Here is a 27,276-nt window from a genome sequence, read left to right on the forward strand (position 1 = left end):
GATATACATCCAATATTACCTTTGTAAATTCTGAAAAAATAATTCTGAAACATATGTAGCTCCAAGGACTTCAGGAATTGTGGACTTGTACAGCCATCAGCCATTGGGAGGAAAACTGTAAGGGCAATTAGGAGTGAAATAAAGCCTCCTTAAATAAGGAGAATGGGTAGCTATTTTGGTTAAATCAAGTGATTAAATCAAGAAGTAAAACTCCAAGCATATTCTATAGGGCTATGCACCAAAAGATCTACACAGAAATTCAAAGAAGGGTTTTTTTGAAGTGGAGAGGGATGGGGCGTGAGACCCGCTTCTCATCGCACACTTCAAAACTCTTTGAACTGTTATCGCATGCATATATTGCTTTGATTTAAATAAGATAAATTAATTAATCAAGAAACTTCCTTTGAGTTTGTACAGTGTGCTAGGTACCATATCTGGAAGTGTAAACATTAAAGCTTTGAAGAATTCTTTTTTTTTTTTTAAGATTTTATTTATTTGACAGAGATCACAAGTAGGCAGAGAGGCAGGCAGAGAGAGAGAGGAAGGGAAGCAGGCTCCCTGCTGAGCAGAGAGCCCGATGCGGGGCTCGATGCGGGGCTCGATTCCAGGACCCTGAGACCATGACCTGAGCCGAGGGCAGAGGCTTAACCACTGAGCCACCCAGGCGCGCCAAAGCTTTGAAGAATTCTAATGTGGAAGATAGACTGCAGACAGCAAAGCATAATGCAAAAAAATAAGTGATAATCTAGCCATACAAACAGCGCAGAGTGACTGCTCTTTTCTAGGGTTAAGAGAGAGCGTAAACAGACGTGAATGACTGCATGTGTCTACGTGCGTGCGGGGGTGAGGGATCTCATGATCCATGGAGGAAGGAGGAGCGTAGAGAAGTTTTCACACTGATGCTCGTCCTGGTCAGAACCCAGAGGCCTCAATCCAAGAGAAGTAAGGGGGAGATGGGAGTGGAGGCGAAGGTGTGGAGAAGAGCACACTCTTCCATGCCATCCCTGCTGTCAGGGAAACTAACCTCCAGTTCCTCTGTTTTGACCTGTTTTCCCTGCAAGGAGGAAGCTGTTCAGACAGTTTTGTTTTGGTTACGTTTTTTTTCTAGTGGTTGAGGGTGGAGGGGAAGAAGGTGCATGTTACGGAAGGACCCTGTGTCGTCATTTTACTCTCAAGGTAAAAGATGCTGAAAAAATGCATATGAGCCAGAAATTTTTTTCTAGAAATTCAGTCTAAGGTTAACTTTTTCGACATTACAGATTAGATGTACGGAGCAAGTAGATCATGGCTCATCTGACCAGGATCCTAAAGTAGGCAGGCTAACTGAGTCTCACAGGGGGTCTTTAAGGAGTGCCCTAAATAAACCCAGAATTCACTGCACTAGCCCAGCCTTAAGGGCGTGAACAAATATGATGAGATCATCGAAGAGAAGGGACCGTTTGCTTCCGCACTCATCTTGGCAGCTGTAGCAGCTGTGCCCACTCTTCAAATACCCAGATTATAGGTTAAACCCCAAAGTTTGGCCCTTGAGTTTTAGGACTAGATAGACGTTTCTTGAAATACCCGGCTGGCTTTTCATACAGCAGAAATGATGTCATGGAATCATATGCAAGGTGTTGACTGTAGTGAGTGTCAGATACATTGTGAATAAATACAATTTACAGAGATTTAATAGGGGGGAAAATAGGAGAATGAGGAGAACTCTGCAAAGAGAGCTCCACAAGAAAAGTTGGTATCGAGTTAAGGGTGCACATGGGAAAGGCAGGGAGGCCTCTGACAGGTGGCAGGGGAAGTCGTTGACAGATGAGCTCTACATTTCTTGAAAACTTTGTCTTTATCTCTGAGTTCACAGGGATGGATGGGAAGGGAACAGATGTCAGAAACAGCAGTGCTTCTCAGGGAAGATTAAATGGTAGAGGAAGTGGAGATCACATTACCAAATAGGACGAGAAGGGAAAGTAGTTTGTCTGAGTGGGACCGATGGAACGACCAGGTGGAACTTGGATCTGAAGCCTGGAGATATCCTGTTAACACAGTAAACATAAGCTCTCACAGTGTAACTGGTTGGGGTTCCATTAATTGGTAACAATGACAGATGCTTCTTTTGCTGATGAAATAGTGCCGTAGAGAAGAAAATTAAAAATTTTAACTTTTGGATTAGTATATTGTCCATTTCAGAATTTTGGTGAGAAATTGAAAGTATTGACGCAATATATTGGAAAGAACGAGGGGTTAGAAAGATTTGCATTTATGTGAAAGGTGACTGAGTGGCATTATGTTACTTTTCATTCATTATTTTCTTCCTCCTCCCACTTCTTTTCTCTCCCTTTATTTCATCATCTTTTCTCTTTGTCGGGACATGTGGAAGTATGGAACTCACTAGCAGTATTTATGGTTAAGGATATTTGCCCACATTAGTGTGTATTCACTAATAAAACATTTATATGAAAAAAGTCGTTTGAAAAAAAGGTCCTCATTTAGATTTCTGATTCACATATTAAAGATCTTTTCAGCTGCAAGAACTTAAGGCTGGCATTCAGAAGTCCTGAGTTTTAGCTCTAGCCCGCTTGTCGTGAGCACTCTGATAGGAGCGAAGCCATGTGCCCTCCTCTACCTCAGTTTCTTTAGCTCTAGAGAGGACCTTAGATCATACCGGTACTAGGTGTTCTAGGTGGTTTGAGTACCGTTGTCTTAAGTGGTGAATCTAGGTAAGGCACATGGCATTTGCTATAGTAACAGGAAGAGAAGGGATGGCTCCCAGATCAGAAAGCAGTCGTGGTAAAATGGGTCCCACTTTTATATCCATTCACTCTACTAATGTTGATTATGCATCTGCTGTGATTTCTGGTGTCTGGAAATGTTTTTCGTCCAAATACGCACCTTCTGCCTTTCCTTGCCTCGTTTAGATCTTCACTCAATGGTCATCTTTTCACAAGTGTTTTGTCTTCCTATTGAAAACTGTGCATTCTGTCTCTCCCTCTCTCTTTGGAATTCCCTATTCTCCAGTTCATGCTCTGTTTTACTCCATATCAGTCATTGTTTTATAAGACTCTTAAAATTTCACTCACTTAGTCTGAAGAGTGCGCAGTAAATTGACTTAGGCTCACAAAGTATTGCCTACTTTTTCCTCCCCTCAAGGTACATGCTAGGAAGACTATCAGTTGGTCAGAAAGGCAGTTTCACTGTACTTGAAGATTATTTGAAGGCACATAATCTCTTTTCTGTATTTCGTATACCTCTTCACTTTGCCTAGAAAATGCTCTCTGTAGAGACTACGTCAAAAGTAAACTTTTCTCTGGCCCCGTATTCATGTTGTTCCATTATACTATATATGATTTCCTACTAACTTAACAAACTCCATTTTCTTTGGAACCTCTAGAAGAAAAATAGACTTAAACACAACTTATTTTGTTATTTAGACTCACTACTACAATGTAAGCTGAGGTGAGAATTTCATTCAGTGTTATTCACTTAACACATGATATAGGCCTTACCACATACTTGGCCTTCAGTAATGCTCGATTCTTAATCATCAAGTAGCTGAAGGATTCTAGACCAGCTATGAGTGCATTGTTGACATGGGAATGGATAAGGAAATTAGGAGATTTTCAAAACCACAATTTTCAAGTGTTTTGAGAAGTAAGATGTTTGCTTCAGATGAAAACATATAGAAGCCTCCTATGAAAAGAGTAAAGCTCAGACCTGCTGTGGGTGTAGCAGGCAGAAGGAACATGGCCCAGCCTGCTTCTCTCCTGCATCTTCAGGTAGTCCCTGAAGAGCCTCTGCCCAGATTTTCTCAAATTGACCTCATCTCACAAATCCTTTGGGACCTTTGTCAAAAAGACAGGTTCCCTAGTTTCTCACCTGGGAAGGAATAAGAATATGGCAGGCATTTGGTGAAGGGGCAGAGGTATGTATCAAGGAGGGTATCAATAGGCAATAGGGAAAGGCAGGATTCGGGAGGCTGAGTAGAGAGATGGGTTAGCACAAGGTCAGTGAGGTCTAGTGAGTAAAGTAATTTTAATGGTGGTCGGTCATGTACACTTGTCTCCCACATGAGAAGAAAAACTTGGATCTTGGTTTGGATTGAGAATCAGATATGTTTAAAAAGAGAAAAACAAAGCCATATTTAGGGTTTTGTTTTGTTGAATTTTATTATTGACAATGGCGCCAAAGAACCAACATACAACCACTTGAACTAAATAGAACATTAACGGAGTTCTAAACATTCAAACATGTGATGGAGGGAAAATTCCACTCGTCAGAGAGCTCAGAAGAGTTACAACTCACTCATTCATTAAACACTAGTAAACAGACAAAATCTAGAAAAAGACCTATTCTTGTTTTTTCATATGATGTACCGATTTCTATTTCTATCAGCAGAGTATAATCACGTTATCTTATCTATTTATTTAAAGATTTTATTGATTTATTTGAGAGAGAGAGAGAGCACAAGTTGGGGTGGGGGAGGAGCAGAGGGAGAGGGAGAGGGAGAAGCAGACTTCTCACTGAGCAGGGAACCCAATTTGGGACTCGATCTCAAGATGCTGAAATCATGACCTGAGCAGATGGCAGGTGCTTAGCCAGCTGAAACACCCGGGCACCCTTCAAATTATCTAATTTAAACTGTGCCTCTCTGGACATACCCGTAGGCCCCACTGTATGAAAAATTCCTATATATTCTATGACTTTCACCCATTAATCCTTACAGTTCTTTGCATTCACTGAAATCTCACGTTCCTCTGAGAAAAGCATATGTCATATCGCGAGCACTCTTTCCCCATGACCCTGGCTCCTTTCGGAGGCTTCAGACTCCGTAGCATCAAATATCCAAAATGGAACCCACAGCCTCTCTGATGCCATGACTCATCCCCATCTGTTGTTCCCTCCCTCAGTGAACATCATCTCTGGGTCCCGCCCATCCCTAAGTCCCTGCTAGTGTCGCTTCTAGATAGTCTTCAAATATGCGTGTTCTTCACCTTCTACTCTCCAGCCACCTTAGTCCAAGCTACTGTTTGTCTTCTACCTTGACTCTTGTAATGGTTTCCTGCCTGTTCTACCCCATACTTGTGGCCATTCTCTACGTTCTTGGAAGTCTGCTCTAGATGTAGCTCCATCGGTCACTTCCTTAATATTTCTCCTGCCATCGTCCTGTTCCATCACCTTTTTCTCTGAGCCCTGATGCACCCAGCATCCCAGTTGCCTTCCCAGCTTTTCGTACTGCCTTCTTCTACTTGCACTACATTCTCCTACCAGCTTAATCTTTCTCAGTGTTGCACTGCTTGTTAATTTAAAACTTCTTAGTTTAGCATTCTCTTCACCAGTGATGCCCTGTCCTTATACTCAGGTCTATCAAAATCCTGCCCAACCTTCAAGACTCTTCAAACTTTTCCAGACGTCCCCTCCACTGACGAGGGGCCCTTCTTTCCTTTGAACACACATCCTTCTGATGGCCCCTCTTCCCAGAGAGCGTCGATTTGAGAGCAGAGTCTTTCGTATTTCTGTCACCAGATCTACCTTACAATGTCCCTTGCATATGGTAAATACTTGATATGTTTAATGAATTGTAGTTTACTTTAACGGAATGGTTTTGTAGACGTTGAGTCTCAGAAAAGAGCTAAATTACTGTATTCATTTTAGTATTCTGGAGTTCTGTAATAATCAGATGGAAAACACCCGGGTATGAAAGTAGAGCCTCACTCTATTTGCTTTATTTCAAAGTGAGCCATGTCCTTTTACCACCAGAGAGGAAGAAAGGGGATTAAGCTGAAATTAATGTTTTGATGAAGATGAGGCAGATGGTAAATTGACCCGAGGGAAGCAAAAAAACCCAACTTGCCACATGTTAGCAACAGAGACTCTTCGTGATTGATGTTCAGCGACTTGGAAATCTCTTCGGGGCAAACTGTGTTTTCGCTCCCATACATTCTGAAGCCTAGATTCATTTCAAAACAAGAACATAAAGCTATGAGGAAGCTCAGACATCAGTTTGTGGTTTCCAAACTTGTCTCTCTTCTTTTTTTGTTTTTAAGCATGATAACTCTGTATTCAATCAGGATCTCCCATGAAATCCCATTAGATGAAATGAGTAAAAATGGAGTTGTTGTCATTAAGGCAGGGTGGGAGCCCTGGATCCCGCTGCTTGCCTTGGGGCTCCCCAGCTTCCATGGTGGCCCGGAGGCACATCCGGGGAAAGCCTCAGAGGCCGGTGATCTCCTCTTGCCTCTGGCTTCTTACGTGAGGAAACGGAACATGCACAGGACGACAGTCTTGGCCAGTGGCAGGGCCAGGACTAGAAATCGGGTCGCTTGCCCTCTAACTTCGGGTTCTCCTCCCATGACCTCCTGCTGTTTTCTTTGGTTTTGCGTACTTCATTCTAGTCACCTCAAGTTTGTCTTTGTTTTTTCTAGTGGCAGCATGTATGAACAAAAAGGGCCCCTGAACTTCTTTGAGGGTTTCAATAGCTTCTCCTCTGAGCTCTTTAATTAGCAGCTATTCCCACATGGCCAGACTACTGTATTTCCACATGAAAATGCATTAACGAGCTGGTAGCGTGTTGACCGGCAATCCTGAGAACTGTTTCATCCCACATTCAGGGAACCTTGGGATAATAAAGGTAAATAAGAGTGAAGGGCTAAGAATTCGATTTTGAGGCCCAAATAGACAGGTTTAAAAAGAGGGGAGATATATTTGAACTTGTGTAGGAGAATCAAATGGAACTTAGGAAAAGCTTTATTAACTTGACATTTCTCAAAATGAGAAATACTTCATTTTTAAAATGTGGTTTTGTTGCAGTAAGAACACCTACCATTAGAGCTACCCTTTTAACACAGTTCCATGGGTACAATACACTGTGGTTAACTGTAGTTTACGTACTGTAGCTCTGTGGTAGAGCAGATCTCTAAAATTTATTATTCTTACATAATTGACTTTATGTCCATTGATTGGAAATTTCTATATCCTTCACTGCCCAACCTCTGGCACCCATCGTTTTACTCTAATTCTATAACTGTGGCTGTTTTACATACCTTATATATGTGGATTCCGTAATCCTATTTCTGGGTGTTTATTCAAAAGAATTGAGGTCAAGATCTCGAAGACATATTAGTGCCCCAGTATTTATTGAGGCACTGTTCACCATAGCTGAGATGCGGAGACGACCTAAGTGTCCACCGACACATAAACAGAAGAGAAAATGGATTGTTATTGAGCCTTAAAAATTAAGGAAATCCAGTCTCCCACGTCGCAGATGAACGTGAATGTATTGTGCAAAGTGAAATAAACCAGAGGGCAGATGACACCTGACTCCATGCTTACGAGGTGTCGGATCTCCTCATTTTCAGCACACCTTTTATGTAAAAAGTTCAAGAATAGTAAGGTTAAAACAAAATCCAGGGTCTCTTTGTTCAGAAAAGAAAATTATTAACCCTTCCTTTACACCTCTCTCTTTGGAATGTAAATATAGGAATTTATATAAGGTAAATATAATTATATGGCGCGCGTGGTTCTACAACTAGATTCTTTCAGTCAAGGAACATCTTGGTGCTCTTTCCGCTGACTTCAGATGTGTCACCTTACTTCATGGTTACACAGTGTTCTTTTGTATGGATTTATCATATATACTCAATTTTTTAAAGATTTTATTTATTTATTTGACAGAGAGAGATCACAAGTAGGCAGAGAGGCAGGCAGAGAGAGAGGAGGAAGCAGACTCCCTGCTGAGCAGAGAGCCCGATGCGGGGCTCGATCCCAGGACCCTGGGGTCACGACCCGAGCCAAAGGCAGAGGCTCAACCCACTGAGCCACCCAGGTGCCCCATATATACTCATTTTTAACTGTAATGAATGAAGTGCCTACTTTATAATATTATTGGGAGAATTAAATGACTAAATATGTGATAAAATGCCTAGAAACAATAAGCACTCTAAATAAATATCAGCTATTACAATATTACCATAATTTTTTAGCGGGTCTCCAGCTGATGGACAGTTCAGTTTTTCAACAATAATGAGGAAAGTCACATTTTATATATGTACACTGGTGCAAGGAATTTTTAAGGCTATATTCGTAAAAATGGAAAACGGAGTTACTTGGTCAAAGGATGGATACATGTAAAATGTTGATATTCTCACATTCCCCTTCCTCTGAGACTGTGCTGATTAACATTCCAATCAAGGATGTATGAAAAGATCCAGGTCTCCGTATCGGATCAACATGGGTTATTTTCAGTGTGACATGAAATATTCACACACATGTGGTTCTGGTGTGTGTTCCTCTTGATTATTAGGGAAGTTTGGTGTCTCCTGTTTTGTTGCCCAGTTGTCTTTACTAAAACTGCTCTTCACCACTCTTTCTATTAGTATCGATTTGGTTTTTTAAGCACATTTTTAAAAAGCTCCCTAGAGGTTATGGTTACTAACTTTTAGCTGTATATGCTGCTAGCAGTTTTTCTCCATGTTGCCTTCTGTTTTTCAGTTTTGTCCATTATTTTATCATGAAGCATTTCCTATCCGTGAGACGTTTATAGCTTCAGTTTTTGTGTCAAATATCAAAAGTGGTTTGTTTGTTTGTTTGTTTGCTTGTTTGTTTGTTTTTAACTCCAGTATTACCCAAATCACCTAAATTGTACTTTGGGATTTTGAGTTTTGACCCATCTAAAATTTATTTGGGGTTGGGGGGAGGAAGGAGGGATGAAAGCTAATTCTTATAAAATTACTTATTCAGAAGTCTGATTTGTAATGCTACCTTTATCACCAACAAAATTCTCATTTTTTGTTTCATTCTTGCTATGCTGTTTTCTGTTCAGCTGATCTGTCAGTGGAATTTTATAACAGGCTCCTGATGTTTGTCATTTTATAATTTTTACATTAAATTTAAATTTTTGAATCCTTCTGATTACATCTGTTGCTGTTTCTTTTCTTTTCTCCCTCCCTCCCTCTCTCTCTCTTTCTTTTTCTTTCTTTCTTTCTATCCTTTCTTTCTTTTTAGAATTTTCCTGGCTACTCTCATCTGTTTATTCTGTTAAGTGAAATTTAGAATCATTCTGTCAAGTTACCTCTCCCAAAATTATATTGAAAAATTTCCCTGAGATTATGTTATAGTTATTTAATTTTAGGAGGATTTACGATTTTAAATAGTGGGATTCTTATTCAAGATCTGTTTCTCATTTTAGTTTAGCTTTGTCCTTTAGCATAATTTTATAAATTTATTCATGTAGGCAGTGCACATTTCCTGCTATGTTCATTCCCAGGTATTTTCTAGTGAATACTCTAACTTCATTTAATGACTGATTTGGAGTACAGTCCCACAACCTGAGTGTGTTGTGTGAATATAAATTCCAAAATGTTTTCCATCAACAGTTGTCACTGAAGATCTCTCCTTTTGCTGTTTTCTGATACAGAGCACGGTTTTTCTGCACAACTCAGACTGGACCTCAGAATCCTTTAAAACATAGGCCATCTCCGAATAGTAACTCTCACCTATATGCAATATCCATAAAAAGCTTGTTTGGCCAAGATTTTGCTATCAATTATTGAAGAACTAGTTTTTCATTATGTTTCTTGTCTGATCGAAAGCGGGACTCCTACAACTGGGAAGTCTATGAGGATACAAACTCACCAAGGTTAACAAAGAGTCTAAATTCAGTCAGACAACTATTCTGCTTAATTTTCCTTCATGTGGCAAACAGCTGTTGTGTCCTGTCACGTTCAGAGTTCTAGAAGTAGAGCTATTCCCCTATTCACCAGTGACATACCATCTATAGGAAAGATACTTGAACAAAATAATTGAAATACGTATTCTAAAACAGTCGACTCTGACAAAACCAGGAAGAGTTCATAATCAAATGGCAATTAAACACCTAACGTGTGTGCGCACGCGTGTGCGTGCATCTGCCGCATCAACTTTTATTTGTAATGACTAGCACACTTAGAACTATGTCCACCTAGAGCAGGTTTTCTGTGATGTGTGATTGTTAACTCTTTTGTTGACTCTATGTATGAAAATGTTGACAGTCATAATGAGGTTAGGCCTACCCCATGAGTTCTAACTCTAGCAATAGCTTTTGAAATTTTAAAACTCAAGTGATTAATGGAAATATGAGGGGAGATGGATGATTGAGTGCGTGGTACAGAGTAAGAAATACATCCTTTTCTATGACACAGTATGTATGTACATTACAATAGAGGGTAATGACATTCACACACACCAGCGTGCATGTTTGAGTTCTTGTGTAAGAAACTAGGAAGGAGAGTGCTGCTTTCATTGTCCAAGTTGGCTGATTCTTCCGTGTATGTACCTTTTCCTATACTGGTCTGTACTAGGCCATCCTACTCTTACACAGAGAATTCTTTTCCATGCCTTTGCCCTGTTCAAAGGTCCCTCTCCAGTGCTATTAGAGTTCTGTTTTGTTCTTTAATTCGTTCACTGGGCGAGTCAGATCTGCGATCCTGCTTAACCTGTCGCCCTGCTAATGGCTCTGCCGTGTTGGGGTGTTTCTTAGCCGCTCTCTGTTCTGACAGTATTCCGTTTGCTGAGCTCTGCTCCACGTGACAATGAGCCAGATTTTCTCTTGGGAACAAAGCTCTTGAATGGGATACAAGCCCCACCAAAAAACGCTTTTTGTTCATTGGACAAAACTGTGCATGTGATAACATGCCTGTGGAGGTCTATTACATTACTGTCCCCACTATAGAGAATAGAATCACTAGTGTGGTAATAATACTGTATAGTGACAGATGGCAGCGATGCTTCCAGTGAGCACAGCATGAGGTAAAGCAGTCAAATCGCGACGTTGTGCCACTGACGCTCAAGTGACATTGTGTGTCAGCTGTACTTCCATTAAAAAGGAGGAATTATAGCCCTGTCTTCCCCACCACAGCAGGAGCACATGGTGTGTTGTTTCAGGAAACTGCTTGCTTGCATGGGACCCCTCTGCTGTACTGACTCCAGGAAAGGATGCTTCGTTTAACGACTTCGCCCCCACTGTCCTATTGGACACGTGCTATTTGGAAAGTGGGGAAAATACAAGCGCTAACCGTGTGTTTTAACAAAGTTTGAATGTTCTTTTTGGTGGATGTTATTTTCTCAGTCCAGTTTCTCTCTTATTATAGCTTGAGGGTTAAATGTTCCATGGGAATATGTGTCCTTGACATGTCTGTAGTACTTCTTCATTGTCTCTTTAACCAACTTCCGGCAGGCTCTGTTCTCAGCCTCCTCCAAAACAGTGCTTATGGTGGTAGTCAGCTTCCTCTGCCTGGACACATGTGATGCATTGTACTGTATTGCTTAGAAGTAGTAGATATATCTGACCTCTCCCTCCATCTTGGGACACACTTTTTCCTTTTTTTCCCTGTTTTTTTTTTTTTTTTTCCCTCAGTTCTTCTGACATAGTCTTTGTTGGTTTTTTCTCTCTCCCCTCTTCTACGTCTACATGTTGGAGTGGCCTGGGGCTTCTCCTCTTCTCTCTCTACACACATACTCTCTAGCTGGACTCATCTAGTCTTTTGGCTTTGAATACCATCGGCATGCCATGCTTCTCTACCACCACTGTATCTCCAACTCTGACCTGTAAACTTGGGTATCCAATGGCCTTGTAGACATACATACTTAAATGTCTCATTGGCATCTCAGATATAACTTTCCAAGACAGAACTCAACCTTTATGTCCATAGTCTCCTTTATCTTAGTAACAGGCACTACTGTTAAATTCATAATGTGAAAACCCACCTCTGATTCCTTTTGTTCCTCTCCAGCCCCCTCACGCCCAGTTCAACAGCCCCAGACGTTGTCATAGTACCCAGATTTCTTTCTCTCTTTCTGACTTCTCATAATGCTCCACGGCCAAGTTTGTCTTTTCATTCTCTCCTTTTTCTTTAAAAAAAAAAAAAAAGGATTTATTTATTTGCAAGGGAGAGCACACATATCTTTGTGAGTTGGGGGTTGGGACAGAGGAAGACCATCTTCAAGCAGACTCCCCGCTGAGTATGGAGCCTAATTCTGGACTTTCAGGATGCCAAAACCAAGAATTGGAACTTAACCAACCAAGCCACTGAGGTGCCCCCATTCTGTCCTTTTTCTAATCATTCCCTCAAAGGGATGGATTTCAATTCACATTAAAAAAATGCTTATAATTCCTAAAATTTTACATATAAGTAAATCCACGTAAAATATAATTTCTTGTAAAGGGTAGTTAGAATTGAAGTTTACTCTCATATCAATATATAGGGTTGTAGTGAGGAACAGGTGGATTGCAAAAGTGGTTTATAAATTCTTACACACACAAAAAAGGTGATTATAATTCTGTATTTATTAAGAAGTTCATGTTATCACCGCCACTAAAAATGAATTTAATGTGTCATCAGTTCAATTATCCAATAGTTATGAGGCATGTGACTTGTACCAAGTGGGTGCCATAAATATCGAGAAAAATTAGAGTTACTGAAGGAATTCACTGCCAAGGAAGGGAGACAGATATATCAGTAAACTGATAGTAAAAGAAGTACAACAACAACAACAAAGATACGAATGAGATAAAGCAGAGGTATCCATGAGGGTATGATAGGCTGACATGGATAGGGCATGTCCATCACACAGCCGCTTGAGCTAAAATCACGGGTGCTTTCCTTCATTCTTCTCTTGCCCTCATCCCTCCCTCCAACCAATTTGATTTCATGATCTGCTGACTCTGCTCCAAGGAGTTGTCAAACTTTTTCTATAAGGGACAGATAGTGCGTAGTTGAGACTCTCGGGGGCCATATATGATGTGTTTCGTTTACTCTTCTCATCACCATTTTAACCAGTAAAAACTAATTTTAGCTATTGGGGCCATACAAACATAAGCTAAGGCCAGAGTTAGCCTTTGGATCTGTAGTTTGCCAACCACTGCTCACCTCCAAAACCTGTTCCCAAGCCTGGTCATTTCTCCCCTCAACTCCCATCCTCATTGGAATGACCACTGTCTCTTTCCTGCACTGCTGCCTTGTCTCCTGTTGGGTTCCTGCTGCTGCTCTTGGTCCTCCCTGATTCACACTCCAGGGTGGCCGGTGAGCTTCTAGATGATACATGTCACTCCTGATAGCAAGGAAGGCCTCCTGGAGGAACCTACAAAGTACTACGTTTTACATCGTTTCTGTGATACTCAAGGAACCAAGGTTGGGAGTGGGGGAGGCTGGCATTCCTGGAAAGCTAGCATGGTTCTCACCATTCTAGTTCTGTTTTAATAACCATTAATATTTTCATATTGAAATATGATTATTCTAAATAATGAAAAAGGAATTGATTAGATTTAATTATAAGGTTTTAAGCTTAAGGAATATAAAAAAAGGAGGGGAAGGGAGAGGAAAGAGGAGAGTATGGACTCTGTCATCTTAAGTGGGATAAAACTCGGTATTTCTGTGTATGTAGTTTATTTGAATCCCTCCGGGTCCTAGCTGAAAAACCACTGAGGGCTTCACTGGGCCTTGTCTATATTAAGCACTTTCTATGTCCTTAGTGAGGTGTGGGTGTGAAAATCTCTCTTATCCTTACTTCCTTGCTATTATTTTCCACCAGCTTCATATCTTTTCTTACTGTTGGCACAACCTTTCCCTGCAGCTTTCCCTTCTTTGTTTCACTCATTCTTCTTTTGTTAAGGGTCTAAATTTATTGTGTCTCATCCCAGGTATCCCTAATTCTTCCACAGCTCTATTTTGAACCACACAACTCAGCATTTTACCACCCCAGCTTCTTAAAGGAAGCAGATAATTTGCAGCAAAAATTAAACATAGGTTCAATTATACATGTCAGTATGAATTAGACACATATTGTTGGGATATTTTCAAGAGTTCTTCCCTTGAACAGTACCTTCTTTTTCTCACGAGATGAAACTGCTTTTGCCTCTATTGCCTCTTTATTCCCCTAAAGTTAAGTTTATTTGTTTTCATTTTTCAATTGAAAGATTGAGTTTGGCTATTCTTATCCCTGCTTTACATGTGTTGAAACTGAAGCACAGAGCAGGAAAACAGTCCCCCCACAAGGACCCTCAACATATGCCCCAGCCGTGGCTGGGCCTCCCCGCTTCTGAGGGCCAGACCTGCATTTTTCCTCCTGGTCTTGCTGAGGGCAATTAGAAATGGAAGCAATTTCTCAGCTCTGCTCCAAATCATTTGTTAAGTCAAGGTCATTTGTTTGTACCTATTTTGACGACGTCCGCTCTTTCAAGAGAACTCCAAATATACTTTTCCTAAATCAGTGTTTTTCAAACTTGGATAATATGCAAACAGCTTTTAAAGGAAAAGGATTCTCAATTGTGAGCATAGGCATGACTGTTTGAATTCATAACATTATTTAGATATGTAACAGAAAATGTATGTAACGTATCTACAAATACATAAGCACGCCATACTTGTCATTCTACATAAAAAAAAAAAAAAAATCATGTCAAACTCAAACAAATTCGTGTTACCAAGGAACTTCCCCTGATAAGCAACATTAATGTGAGAGATGATGTCCTTTTAGGAAACGTAATTAGCTAGTCAGCAGGAAAATATTCTGGCTTCCAGGCATATGGTCTTTTGAGATTGGCACATCCGGGCTGACCTGTCCTGTATGACCTCACCACCCTCCTGCCACTTCCATCCTCTTGGGATGAGATCTCTGTCCACCTGGGGCACTGTGATATCGTTAGAGGAAAGTCCGTAACTGATGCATGGATGTCTCTGCTCTTTTCTTTATCAGCACGCTGTGAACAGAGTATTACTACTCAGTGCAAACATAAACACGGGCACTAAAATTGACTGCCGGTGCTTACTTATAAATTGGTTCCCTAGACAATTCAGAAAATCCCTTATACTAATTTTATTAAGTACCAACACAAAATTTCTTTTGAATTCTCACAAGACCTCAGAAACCCTGAGGATAAGGGAGCTCCAGCTGGAGAAGCACCACCCTAAACTTAGAGCTTGAAGACTCGGAGAAGCAGTGAGAGTTTTCAAGTCCAGCTTTGGACCAGACCGCTAACTACTGGATGGTTTAAGGACATCCTAAGGATCTCACCCCTCCCCATCTGCTAAAGCACTAGGATGCCTCTGTCAATTCCGGCAGAAGGGTCGAAGGAGCTGATTTCAATGCAAGTATATTTTGAGAGGAGATGCAAGTTTTCTTGCATCTGAGGAGAATAACTAACAGTAATTGATTCTGTTGCCGACAATTTATTATAAATGTAATTTTGCGTGAAACAGAGCCTAGCACAACGAACATAACATAGGTGAATTTGGTATCCTAAATCCTCATATATTAAGTGCCCACCAGTGTCAGGGATCCGAAGAGGTAAACAGAGTCCCCGTTCTTGGTTTTTAAAATCCAGTTGGTAACACCAGACAAACGGAGTGAGAGTGGGAGCTTTCCCTGGACGCTGCAGAGGAGAAACTTAGAAACTAGCAGCAGCAAAAGCCGTCAGCTCAAGGCCGTCCTGGTTTGGAGCCAGCAGAAAAGTGAAGCTGCCCGGATGGAAGAGGTTTGGAGAAAGAAAACAAACGTTCCCTGCCTTTTAGGTTTTTTTAGCCAGTCTTGAAACTCTTGCTTGTTTTGTAAAAGCGTACAAACATATCTGTAACAAAAAGTAGACGGCTCTTCACTTATGGAATTTTCATTTGTATATTTCTCTGAAAACTTGCATCTCCTCTCGAAGGCTTTTCTTGACGTCTTCTGGGCAGTCCACTGAGGGAATGAGGACAGGGATTAGTATTACCTCTCAGCCTATAGCCCCGTCTCCTCTCTCTTTCCATGGCTATCGCCGCGGTTCCACAGTCCTGGAGCTCTTACCAGTCTCTCTTGAAGAGGAAACCACAGTTTAAAGTTGTTTATATTGTTTCATTGCTTGCCACCCTCCTGGCCCGATATTGTTCATGTTTAATATGTGTTTCTCTGGTGCACAGGTCATTAACTTCTGATTTTCCCCTCCCAGTTCTGCAGTTCACAAGTGTAAGAGCAGACTGTTATGCCTGTGTTGCAGAGGGAACACCTTACTGTGGTTCTGGCTAAGACGTGGATGGTGAAAAAAGGTTTGCCCCGAGAAAAAGTAAAAAAACATGTATGGAGAGTCCCTGAGTAGCCGCTCTCTCATTTACTATGTTATGCACATAATCTCTTTTAATCCACGTACCTCCCATGAGGCATGAATTTTCACCTCCTACAGAGACGAGGCTTAGAGAAATAAAGTAACTCAACTAGGTTCACCTCGCCAGTGTCAGAGCTCATATGGGAGGCCGAGTCTTAACCCCCGAACTAGGTGTCCTTTCCCTCAACGGCCTCTGCTGGGAGTTTCTCCCGGTGGTCTTTGTCTCTAGGGGGCGGGCACGGGGCCGCCGAGCAGCGAGTGAAAGCAGAGAGCACTTTAGCTCGGGCCGCTGTAGTGCCCTCCCCCTTATAGATCGGTCACTTTACTCATCCTTTCTGCCTTCCTCCGCCTTCTCCTTTCTCCTTCCCCATGTTCTTGTCCTCTTTTTCTCCCTCTCCTCAGAGAGCAGGCAGCACACATGGTTAGGATTCATGGAGAAGAACCATTCCAGGTCTTTCCCCTTATCCAAAACCCAGTTTCTGTGTGAACCTGTATCTGAGCCAGGAACGGTATGCAGACCACCAGCTGCGCTCGGAGCAATTCAGCCAAATGTCGTCTGAAGTCCAGGGCTGCGACGCAGAGGTGCATGAAGGGGCCCCCTTTTCCCTGATCTGTCTAGAGGCCACATTCCCTGGAACGCAGGGAGAAGGGCTACAAAGGGCAGCCCCTCAGCTCTCCTTTGCAAATGCGCTGTTTCCGTCTCAACGAGAGCCCAGTGGAATGATGTTCACATCCGCGGTGGGGGTGGGTAGCGTCCCAGTCCCTGCAAAGCCTGTGCGAGAGCTCACGGATGGGGCTGAATGCTCGGTCCCGTTGCTTTTCTCCACAGTGCCGCCTCTTTTTGAGTGTTTCTTTGTTGAAATGATAGTGGGGAGAGGGGGAAATTAAGCTTTGGTTTTCACTTGTAGCTTGGTGACAAATGATGGGGGTAAAATTTAAACCATTCGTCTACTAAGTTCTGGGAATTGTCAGAGGACTTTATTTGTACGTGCCTTCCTGACCCCCATTTTCTCAGAGAGGTAAAAATTATGCTGCATTTGTAAACAAGGTACTTTTATTGAGTTGAACTTTTACAAATGTATGGTATCCTTAGCCAAAATAACGCTTTTTATTTAACACAAGTATACTCAAAGGGCTATCCATGTAGAATTTTGTATGATTAATATGCTCTTGAAAGCTGTTACAAAGTAAGCATAATTTCAGAGTTTGTGGAGTCTCTTAAATTCACTTTGTAATTTAATGTGTAGCTGAAGTCAGAATTGAGGGATATTACTACCAGAAATCTGTATCCTATCACACACCTTTTCAAGTAAACCAGTCACTATTCCAAACTTGAAAGGTTCTCTTTTTAAAAATGTAAGTTTAAAAATGTAAGTAAGCCTTGGAACAGAGAGGAATGAAGAAATGAGACCACTAAGCATTTGAAATAAGCTCATTTTAAAGTAGTTACGGTATGTTTTGCTGTGCTGAGTAAATTTTTTCCTTCCTAGTAACTGCAGAAGTATAAAACGCAAACTAAGTCCCTGTACTTTGCTTTACTAGTAGAAAAAATTTAACCCATGAAGTACACGGCTATTACGAAGGTAACTTATTATGGTCTAAGAACATATATGACACTGGAATTCCTTGTTTAATTCACATCTGTTGCCCTATTTTGTTTCTTGCAGAGCTGCTCCAATTCTACCCTTTTTACCTGCCCTTTTAACATTTCTCACGTATAGAATTTTTTCCTGGTTAAAGACTCTTTGAGTGATAAGTCCTGGAAATTCATAACTGTATAAACCATCTCCTTCCAACTCCCTCTCTCTTTCTCTCTCTCACACACACACATGCTAATAATCAGTTCATTTTTAAAAAACTCATGTATTGTTGGGAAATGCTGTTGTGCTATACTGACTATTCATTTTTTTCTAAAACACAATTGTCTGTAATGACTCAGTACAGATACTGTATGTTCAGAGTTCTTAATGGTCCAACCACAGCATCTACTCTGGCTGTTTTTAGTAGAAGAATATTTATTAAGGGAGCTAAGTTGCTCAAAGAACCATTGGAAGGGCAAAATCAGGCTGACTTTCCCGGACTGGTTCTCCAAACTGGAGTTCGGAGCTGGGGTTTCGGGGGAGCTGCTGCCTCCGCTCCATGGGATGCCACATAGCCGGGAAGCCCCCACCCCATTACAGCTTCTGGATCCAGAGCCATCCCACCTCTGCCATGGTGAGGGACAAGGACTCTGTAACTCCCTGGTGTGACTCCCTTCTGAGTCCGAGCCCGGCATGAATAGGAATATACCGGATTGGCTGGAACTCTACGTCATCTGGAGCCCCAGCCACGAGAGCAAGGTTGGGAAGGGAGAGTTTTGAATTGAGCTCAAACGTTACAAGGAGTTTGGAAGGGGCATAGCAGCCCATCCTCAGAGTCCACTTAATAGCTCTGATGCGTCTGATCTATTAGGATTCTGTGGAAACTCTGTGCATGGGTGAGGCTTGCAGAATATAGGATCTCTCTATAAGGTGATCAGGTAGCAAGCGACTCTTTTCATGGAAATGTTAGAATATGCAGCATTTTCTCTGAAACTCCTTAGCTCCCCTGAGAAGAGTCTGACAGTCCTGCTTGCTGGAGGCAGAGGAACTCATCTGGCTGCCGGCACTCTGGGGTAGAGCAGGGAAAGGGAAGGAGGGACATTTCAACCCAAAGACTTTCACTAAGTTCTCAAGTGTTTAATTCCACTTTTGCTGTTCACCCTGCCTGGTATCTCTGGTCCCAAAAACTTCTCTAGTGAAATTCTCTCTCTAGAGAAAAGCCTCTGCTCTCCTTCTAGGGGTAGGAACGCGCTGCTGTGTATTGAGGGGCTAACCCTGTGCCGTTAGTTCTGTGTATTTCTGTATATCCCATCTTGCTGTCTCGGCCCCACAACTGTCCCCTCACACTGGGTATCAGGTGGCCTCCAAGGAACAGGACAGGGCCCGCTGGGGTGGCTTCTCCTCCCTTCTCTCCCCCTGTAGGAATTTGGGGGAATAACTCTTTTCTGTGCTAAGTCAATGAATACTCCTCTGCCTTCTCTCTCCCAAAGCTTTCAGGAAATTTCTTGTCTACTGTTTCCTCCCCTCCCGTTTTCTTTACCCTTGTGGGTCAATAGCTTTTTGTTCTTTTACTAGCATCATAATGGTTTTGGGGAAAGAGAAGAGTTGTGGTCAGTCTGTCATGCTTGGCCGTAAGTCCTTTGAATTTATTCTTTAGTATGCTTCTCATTTTCAGTCTTGGACATTTTCAATCTTGTGTGTATAAATATTCATGAATATTTCTTTAAATATAAGAATTAATGTAGAGATCAAATATAAAAATTTGAGAATAAAGTCTTTAATTTTCTCACTTTAAAATTACAAAAGTCCTTTTTTTGGGAGGAGAGGAGAGCCCACATTTTGCGGGTATTAGAGGTACCTGGAAGTACAATATATACTAAACGCCAAGCCAACGAACAAAAGAAGTGGTACCGGCCAAGAATGCAAAGAGAATGGAGGAGGGAGCCCTCCAGTGGGCTCTTAACGGCCAGGCAGGCTTCCTGGAGGAGGTGGAAATTGAACCGGACTATGAAGAGAGGGAAGGAGCCAGGAAAAGAATAAGGTCTCGAGTTGGGTAATGGCAAGCACTGCTGTCTCCCCCTTACCCAGTGGGGATGTGCCAGCCAGTAGCTCCATCTAAGGATCCGAGTGCGTGCAGAGGGGGCAGACAGGAAGCCAATGGCATATAAGTCACAGAGTTCTCTTGCACCTACTATGACAGCCCAGCAAGCCTACACATGGGCAGTTTCTTCAGTGCCCAAGATGAAAAATATAAAGAAGTACTTTTTACCAGCAGCCTCCTGGCTCACAGATGCTGTTTACAACTCAAGATGTAATTCTGATTAAAGCAAGGAATTAAGCTTAAATGAAAAGATGGGCAGTTTATATTACGAGTTTCATCCTGTACATCTCTATAGTTATAACTTCTTAATAGCCATAAACACCAGATTTTAGTTTTCAACAGCATGTGTCTCTAGTATTTTGGTATTCTCAATATTTTTATGGCCTTTCTCTTTTCTTTGATATTTTGATTATTTTCTAAGTCACTCATCATCTCTGAGTCCTTAATCTAAGCAAAGTACTATGGCAGCCCATGCGGGGACTCGATCAGATGTTCATCCAACGCGTGTTTGATGAGTGTCAACTATGCAGCTAAAACTAAGAAGGAAACCGTTGCTTCCCTCCAAGAGTTTATGCCTTGATCGGGAAGTCAGGACATAGTTACATAGTAGCAGAGGAGCAAGATACATAGGATGATTAACAACAACAATAATGGTAGTAATAGCAGCAGATCTGTTCTTTCCCTGGGAGTATACCTTGTGGTTGAAAAGGCAGAGCATACACACACTTTGGTGAAATCCTCAGCCACTTAGAGATGAGATGAGAGTAAACCAAGAATAGCAACTCTCTCAAGGTATCGAACTGGGGTGAGAGACATTCTGGAAATGGCAGAGGTGGCACCAGAGTTGCCAGCCAGGCGGGATGGTGTGACAAGGCTGGTTTGAACCAGAATCCCATCCGTGGATCGGGAGATACCGGTCTGCTCCGTTAGAAATCACAGGGAGCTGGACGCAGCTGCTCGGTGTAGGAGACCTAGAGAGCCAGGCCCGTCAGGTTCCAGGCAGGCCAGGGGAGGGCAGAGCCCAGGCACCGCGAGAACACTGGAGAACGAGGCGGGCAGGTGGACCAGACTCCGGAGAAGGATCTGGAAATCCTTCTGTGTTCCAGCTGCATTTCTTAGAGGCAACATCTGAGCAAAAGGATGAGTCTATGGGCAGGTTTTCTCATTGTCCCGCTCCTGCCTCAATCAGGGGAGCCTCACTTTTTAATCTTCCTAATATAATGAGTTCTGGTGTCAGAATTTTTTAAAAGCATCCTCCAATGTAAAAATAAGAAGTCTGCAAGTGTTATGGAGACAGAAGAGAAGACAGAAAAATGAGACCTGTGATACTTTAAGAAAAAAAAATGTGCTTAAGTCTAATCTAGACGGAGTCATCGTTTGCAGGAGCTCTGAGTTGAAGAGAAGCAGAGTAGCAAATTGGCAGTGCTATTTCTGGTGGGGAAAAAAATGGTATAGACAAAGACAAGAAGATACGGTTAAATGTGTTCTGTGTGGAAAATAAAAATGTGTTGACTTTCCTGGAAAGTAGGATTCCTGTGGTTGGCACAGTGGGTATGTCGAGGAATTTGGATTTACTCCGAATGTCAGGACAGGGTCATTTTGGAGAATGAAGGGGTTGAGGAGCATGATGAAAGTGTGTGCTGGCGATTTACTCCGAATGTCAGGACAGGGTCATTTTGGAGAATGAAGGGGTTGAGGAGCATGATGAAAGTGTGTGCTGGCGTAACTCTTGTGTTGGTTCCTCAAAGGATGGAAGGCTAGCATTAATTTATGGGAGCATCACATTTTTCCTGGCCGAGGTACCTACCCCCAAACCCAGGGTAATGTCTCTAGTTTCCCTGTTCACAAACATTCTGGCCACAGTGTATCAAGGAAAAAAGAAAACTTTCTTAGGAAAAATATTGATCAGCATTATTATCTCTTGAGTAATAAGCAAATTATAATAACAAGAGAGTCCCATGTTATCTCATGAGTTTCCAGGGTTCTGCAAAAACATTTACAGTCCCTGGATGAGGGGGATTAATTTTCAACTTGGACTCATCTATGTGCTACTGCCCTGTTTTTGGACCAGGTTCTTGGTGGTGCAGTCTGTGTCCTCCTTTGGCTGGTGCGATGGGTGCCGTCCATGTGGCTTACACACACTGCCGTCTGCTTGGGTCGTAGGAATGTTCCGTTCATTGCTAGCAGGGTGGTGTGGCACTGAGAGGACAGATATGTCAGTTTCTCCATTGGAGAAGAGACATTTAACAAATTAGAAGTAGACAGTATGACCAACGCAGTTATGGAGAATAAACATGGGTATCATTGTGTGAGTACGAGAAGGGGAGTGATCCAACTGGGAGTCTTTGCTCTAGGGAAGTTCAGCTAGACTCAGCAGTAGGGAATATTCTGTTAATCTGTCATGAAACCTCATTCTATTCAGATTATTTATTAGCCTGAGAAATAGTATCACAATCTTATGAAATATATTTGGTGCCATTGCTAACTTTTTCATACATTTTTCTTCATTCTTTCTAATTTCTTATGCTCTTCTGTTTTGTTGTTTTGTTTTTAAATTCACATCTAGTCTTCCCTCTTCAGAACAATGGATTTCCTGGTTCAGGTTTTTGTATTGCTTTGAGGTGTATTGAAATATTACTGTGCAGGCATGTGTTTAAGCCGTGAGGTTTGTATTAATAAAATCAAGTATATGGCTTCTTAGTAAAATTCCACCTAATAGGATACTACCAGAAAGCTGTAAATTCATTCAGAATCAGTCTTTCAGTCATTAAAATAAGATTTTATATCACTCCTGTTTAATTTTTAGGATAATAGTATAGACATACTCATTATATCTATGGAAATAGGTAGGAGATAGGTAGACACAGTAGTAAAATGTAGTAAGTATGACATAGTGGTGAAATTCCATCATGTTGGGATTTTATTTCTGTTGGAATTTTATTTCTGCTGCATCATTTACAGTCAAATGTGTATTAAACAGTTTCTGGATGTGTACATCTGTACATGTACTGGTTATGTGTGAACACAGAAGAATTCTAACATACACCTTGCCCTCAAAGAGCTTCCAATTCATTTGAAGAGGCAAGCTGAGCATAAATAAGAAATGCCACCCTACGTAGCCTAGGACAAAGACCACGGAAAATGTTAGAGCACATAAAAAGATCTATATGGTGTGCCCGGGCAGTACAGTTAGTTGAGTGTCCAAATCTTGGTTTCAGCTCAGGTTGTGGTCCCATAGTCGTGGGGCTGAGCCTCTGCGTCGGGCTCCCTGCTCAGGGCAGAGTCGGCTTCAGATTCTCTCTTCTCATCCCTCTGTGGCTCCTGGTAGGACACTCTCTCTCTAAAATAAATAAATAAATAAAAGTCTTTTGGGGGGGGGGAGACATATATGACATGCTGTAATCAAAACCCCTTATGGAGTAGGTGGGACTTGACATAAATGTCAAGGCCATTAGTATGTGCCTTCTTGGAGGGAAGAAGACATTCCTAGCTAGTAGAAGCCATAGAAACAGAAGCAGAGAGAAATATCCATGACAGTCAATCTAAACATTGTAAAGATTTCATGATCAAAATCTGTGCCAATCCATTAAGCATCTTTTAGAGGTTTTTTTTTTTTTTTTCTTTCCTACAGAGTTTTTATTTGATTCTCAAATGTATGTGACTGTCAAATATCTTACTCAGTATTTGGCTTTGGTTATCATTTTCGAATTAATTCAACAAATATTTATAATATGGTGTATAAATTTTAATGACCCACACTGTGCTAGGCATTATAATATATAGAAATGAAGAACTTGTTTCAACCTTGAATATTTTGCTGCCTTGCTGGTGAGAAAATGTATATACAAATCAGATTCAAGGTAGTCACCAAACCAAGGACACTCAAACATTCCCCAAGTTTGAAACTCCCTACGTATAAATCACCAGGTTACGTAAAGACTTTGCAGTCCTTCGCATAGTCAGGGGCTATTCCTGTCCGGATACGCAACCTCTCTTCACACCCACTGTAGCTCCTTCCTGCAACCAAGTTCTGCTGATGGTGCCCTGCCGGCTAGAAACCGTCATTGGTCACTTGTGGACCTCACATCTGTCGTTCATCGATCCTTTTGTTTGCTTACTGAACTGATCACTGAACACATCCTGTAGCATATAATTACCACCTCCGTCTACATTGATTCATCTGCCTTTTGCTACTCAGAGTTCAGGTACTTCCCTCAGACAACACCTTTCACACATTTAGTGGATCCTTTTGGGGGCCTATCTTATCTCCCCTCTTTCTTCTAATACTTGTCAAGTCCCTAGAAGGAAAGAACACAAACTCTCTCATGTCCCCTTTCTCTTGGAACAAAGGACCCTTGCATGCCTCCCCTACAGAAAGTGCTAGTAACCGTGTGGTATTGAGGAGAAAAAAAGTATCATGTTTAAAAATGAAAAAAAAAATGTTGAATTAGTGACATCAGCTTCTAAAGCTTTTGAAAATATGCAAAAGTTTCTTTCTGAATCTCCATGGAAAAAAAAAAAAAAACCTTCCTCTAAAATTTTACAAGTGCTTCCTCCAAAATGTCTACATCATGCATGGAGCCCTGGGTGTGGTGCATAAACAGTGAATTTTGGAACACTGAAAAAACAAATTAAATTTAAAAAATAAAATATCAAATTATATCTTATTTATTTATAAATGCTACAAAAACATTTTCTACTTTTTATTTTTCTTTGCAAATGTAACCTACCTGAACAACAGAATTGACTGAACATTCTGAATTCCAAATGAACAACCTTCATACACATTGTGTAGTGTCATGCAGTTATAAGGTGAGGATGCCTCATGGAACATGTCATTCAAAACGAATGGAATGAACAATACCTATTGTATGAATTGAAAGGAGAGAGAGACGGGGGGGGTGACAAAGACATGGATAGATTCATAAACTTGGGAACACTTTTTGCACAGAAGGTAAAACTTGAAATTGACTGTAAATAATAAAGAAGTCGAAAGGGTATCTCAAGATGGGAAAAGTTGCATTTGGTTGAAATGGAGACTTTTTATGAAAGAGGCAAAGATACTGACCAACCAGAATTTGGCGAATTTGTAGGTGTTTCATGGGACGGAAGTGACTGATATCGCATTAAGGAATTTCATGGATTTTCTTCCAGAAATAATGGAGAGCTATGGAAATTTGGAAGGACCGTCATGGATTTGACAGAATAGTTTTAGAAATTTGCCCCTCCTTGGTGATGTTCAAGGAATTAGAAAGCAAAAAATGAGCTAGGAGGCCATTTGTAGCTACGCGAGATGCCAGAGGCCTGGACTAATGTGGTGGGAATGTCAGACAATGGGAGCTCTGACTAATGCTTCCACCAGAATGCGCCGTAGTCTTGATGGAATAAAGGGGGTGAAGGAAAAGAATACCTTAGAAGTGATAGTGAGGTTTCAGACTGGGTGACTAGGAGAATGCAAAATACACCTAATGGCAGAAACAGGGAGGTCAGAAGAGAAAAAATAGATGGAGAGGCACCTGTCTGGCTCAGTCAGTAGACCATGTAATTTTTTAAAATCTTGGGACCATGATTTCAAGCCCTGCACTGGGCATAGAGCTACGTTCTAAATAAATAAACAAACAAATAAATAAGTAGTAAGTAAGTAAATAAGGAAATTGGGTGGAAGAGAGGCTATGTGTCCCAACTCTGTCAATAGAAAATTAATGTGAGCCACATAATGTCATTTTAAATTGCCTGGCAGCCATATTCAAAACGCTAAAAATAGATGAAATTGCATTTAATAATATTTTATTTGCCCTAATATATTCCAAATACGATCATTTTTACATTTAATCAGTATAAAAATATCAATGAGATCATGTACATTCTTTTTCTCACACTAAGTCTTTGAAATCTGGTGTGTATTTAATACTTAGAGCCCATCCCAGTTTAACTAGCTACACTTCAAGTGCTCAGTAGTGACCGTGGCTGGTGGCTACCATATTGGACAGGGTATTATTGGCCAGTTTAATAGAACTAATAAATATTATGTAGCAAATGTTTCAATTAAGCTGGTGCTAAGATTCACTGTATTTTGGAAATTAGAATTCTGTGTATCCTTTCTCCTCATCTGTTCCTTTTGCTTATTTTATCTACTTCATATTCAAGATGTTCTTTTAACAGAACATCATTCTTTCCCCAAAGCACCAAGAATTTTAGAAATATCCATGATAGATTGCTTCGTTGCTCTAATTCTCCACTTGACTTACAACTTTAATTAAACAAGTCAGTCTGAATCTTCTTTTTCTTCTCCCTTTCTCAGTCTTAAAACTCTTGATTATGAAATGATTTAGCAATTTGTCCTCAAAAACCTTGGATAAATGACACTTAATACTTTGGAAATGAAACCACATTTTTCATGTTCCCCCTGTCCGCATATGTGTGTATTTCTCCAGCATTTAATGTCTGACATAAACTCGCTGGATTTGGGTCTTCACTATATGCTAAAGAACGCAGTTTGAAAGGGAGCGCACTTCTATAGAAAACACGCCAAGGACATTGTGTTCCATCTTTACAATGAAATACAGATTTCCCATTAAAAGGCGAATCCATCATTTCAAAAGGTTGAATAGGATGGTGCATTAAAAAAATCCAGCTGCTGAAATTTAGGGCATTGAAAAACATCCAATAAAAAAAAATGTTCCCTGGGTTTCAAGCATTTTCATTTGGTTATGTATTGGATAGCTTTTCATTCAATCTGTGATTTTGCCTCTCCGAATTCTGTCCTAAAATAGTCTGACAAGTGTTCCAAGCAAGTTAGACTCAACTATGATACTTCATTAACTTAAATTATGCATTTTTAAATTTAGAATATCCTTGTGTTTGCTAATATATTATTAATTTTTGCACAAGAAATACTGGAACTTTCTTACAGTGCCTTGCTTTTTCATCTTTATTCTTAGGCTTCTCTCACTCCCATTTAAGTGGTTTTTTTTTTTTTATGTTTTTTTGAGCTTCTTTGATGACATTTTCTGCCAGGCAACCCATTTTGTTCTCCAACTTCCTTCAACTGATTTAGCCCTCTATCTCTCTCTGCCTCCCTATTCTGATGTGTTCTACCCAACTTTTCTCTAATTAATTTAAGACTAAGAAGTGGCAAAGCCAGTGATTCTCTGGGCAGTAACTCTTTATGGTCCCCACAAGCTGGCTAGGGTACACATACACACACACACACACACACACGCGTGCGTGTGCGCGCGCGCACGAAGAGATCTACTCCACTCTCTAAACAGAAAGGCTTATGTCAAACATGTCTATACAGTGCATGCATTTTTTGACGGGAAATACAATAGTAGTTTATTAAAAGTCATGGCTAACTAAGTCTCTGTACTTCCCTCCTCGGAGTCTAGGCCTGCTTTTTGTCAGGACCAGCACTAGAGACACAGGCTGGGACCATACATAGGGTGTTGTTGAACAGGGACTGTGCTGAAATGCTCCTGGTAATAGATATTGACTAAGTT

The 27,276-nt window shown here is 41.1% G+C and overlaps 1 protein-coding gene across 8 annotated transcripts in view; it reads left to right on the top strand.

The window, feature by feature from the left end:
- DNM3 (dynamin 3) overlaps positions 1-27,276 on the top strand; it is a 553,426-nt gene that overhangs the window by 370,673 nt on the left and 155,477 nt on the right. The window lies entirely within an intron of this gene.

Source organism: Lutra lutra, chromosome 15, assembly GCF_902655055.1.
Source record: "Lutra lutra chromosome 15, mLutLut1.2, whole genome shotgun sequence".
Classification (NCBI taxonomy): domain Eukaryota; kingdom Metazoa; phylum Chordata; class Mammalia; order Carnivora; family Mustelidae; genus Lutra; species Lutra lutra.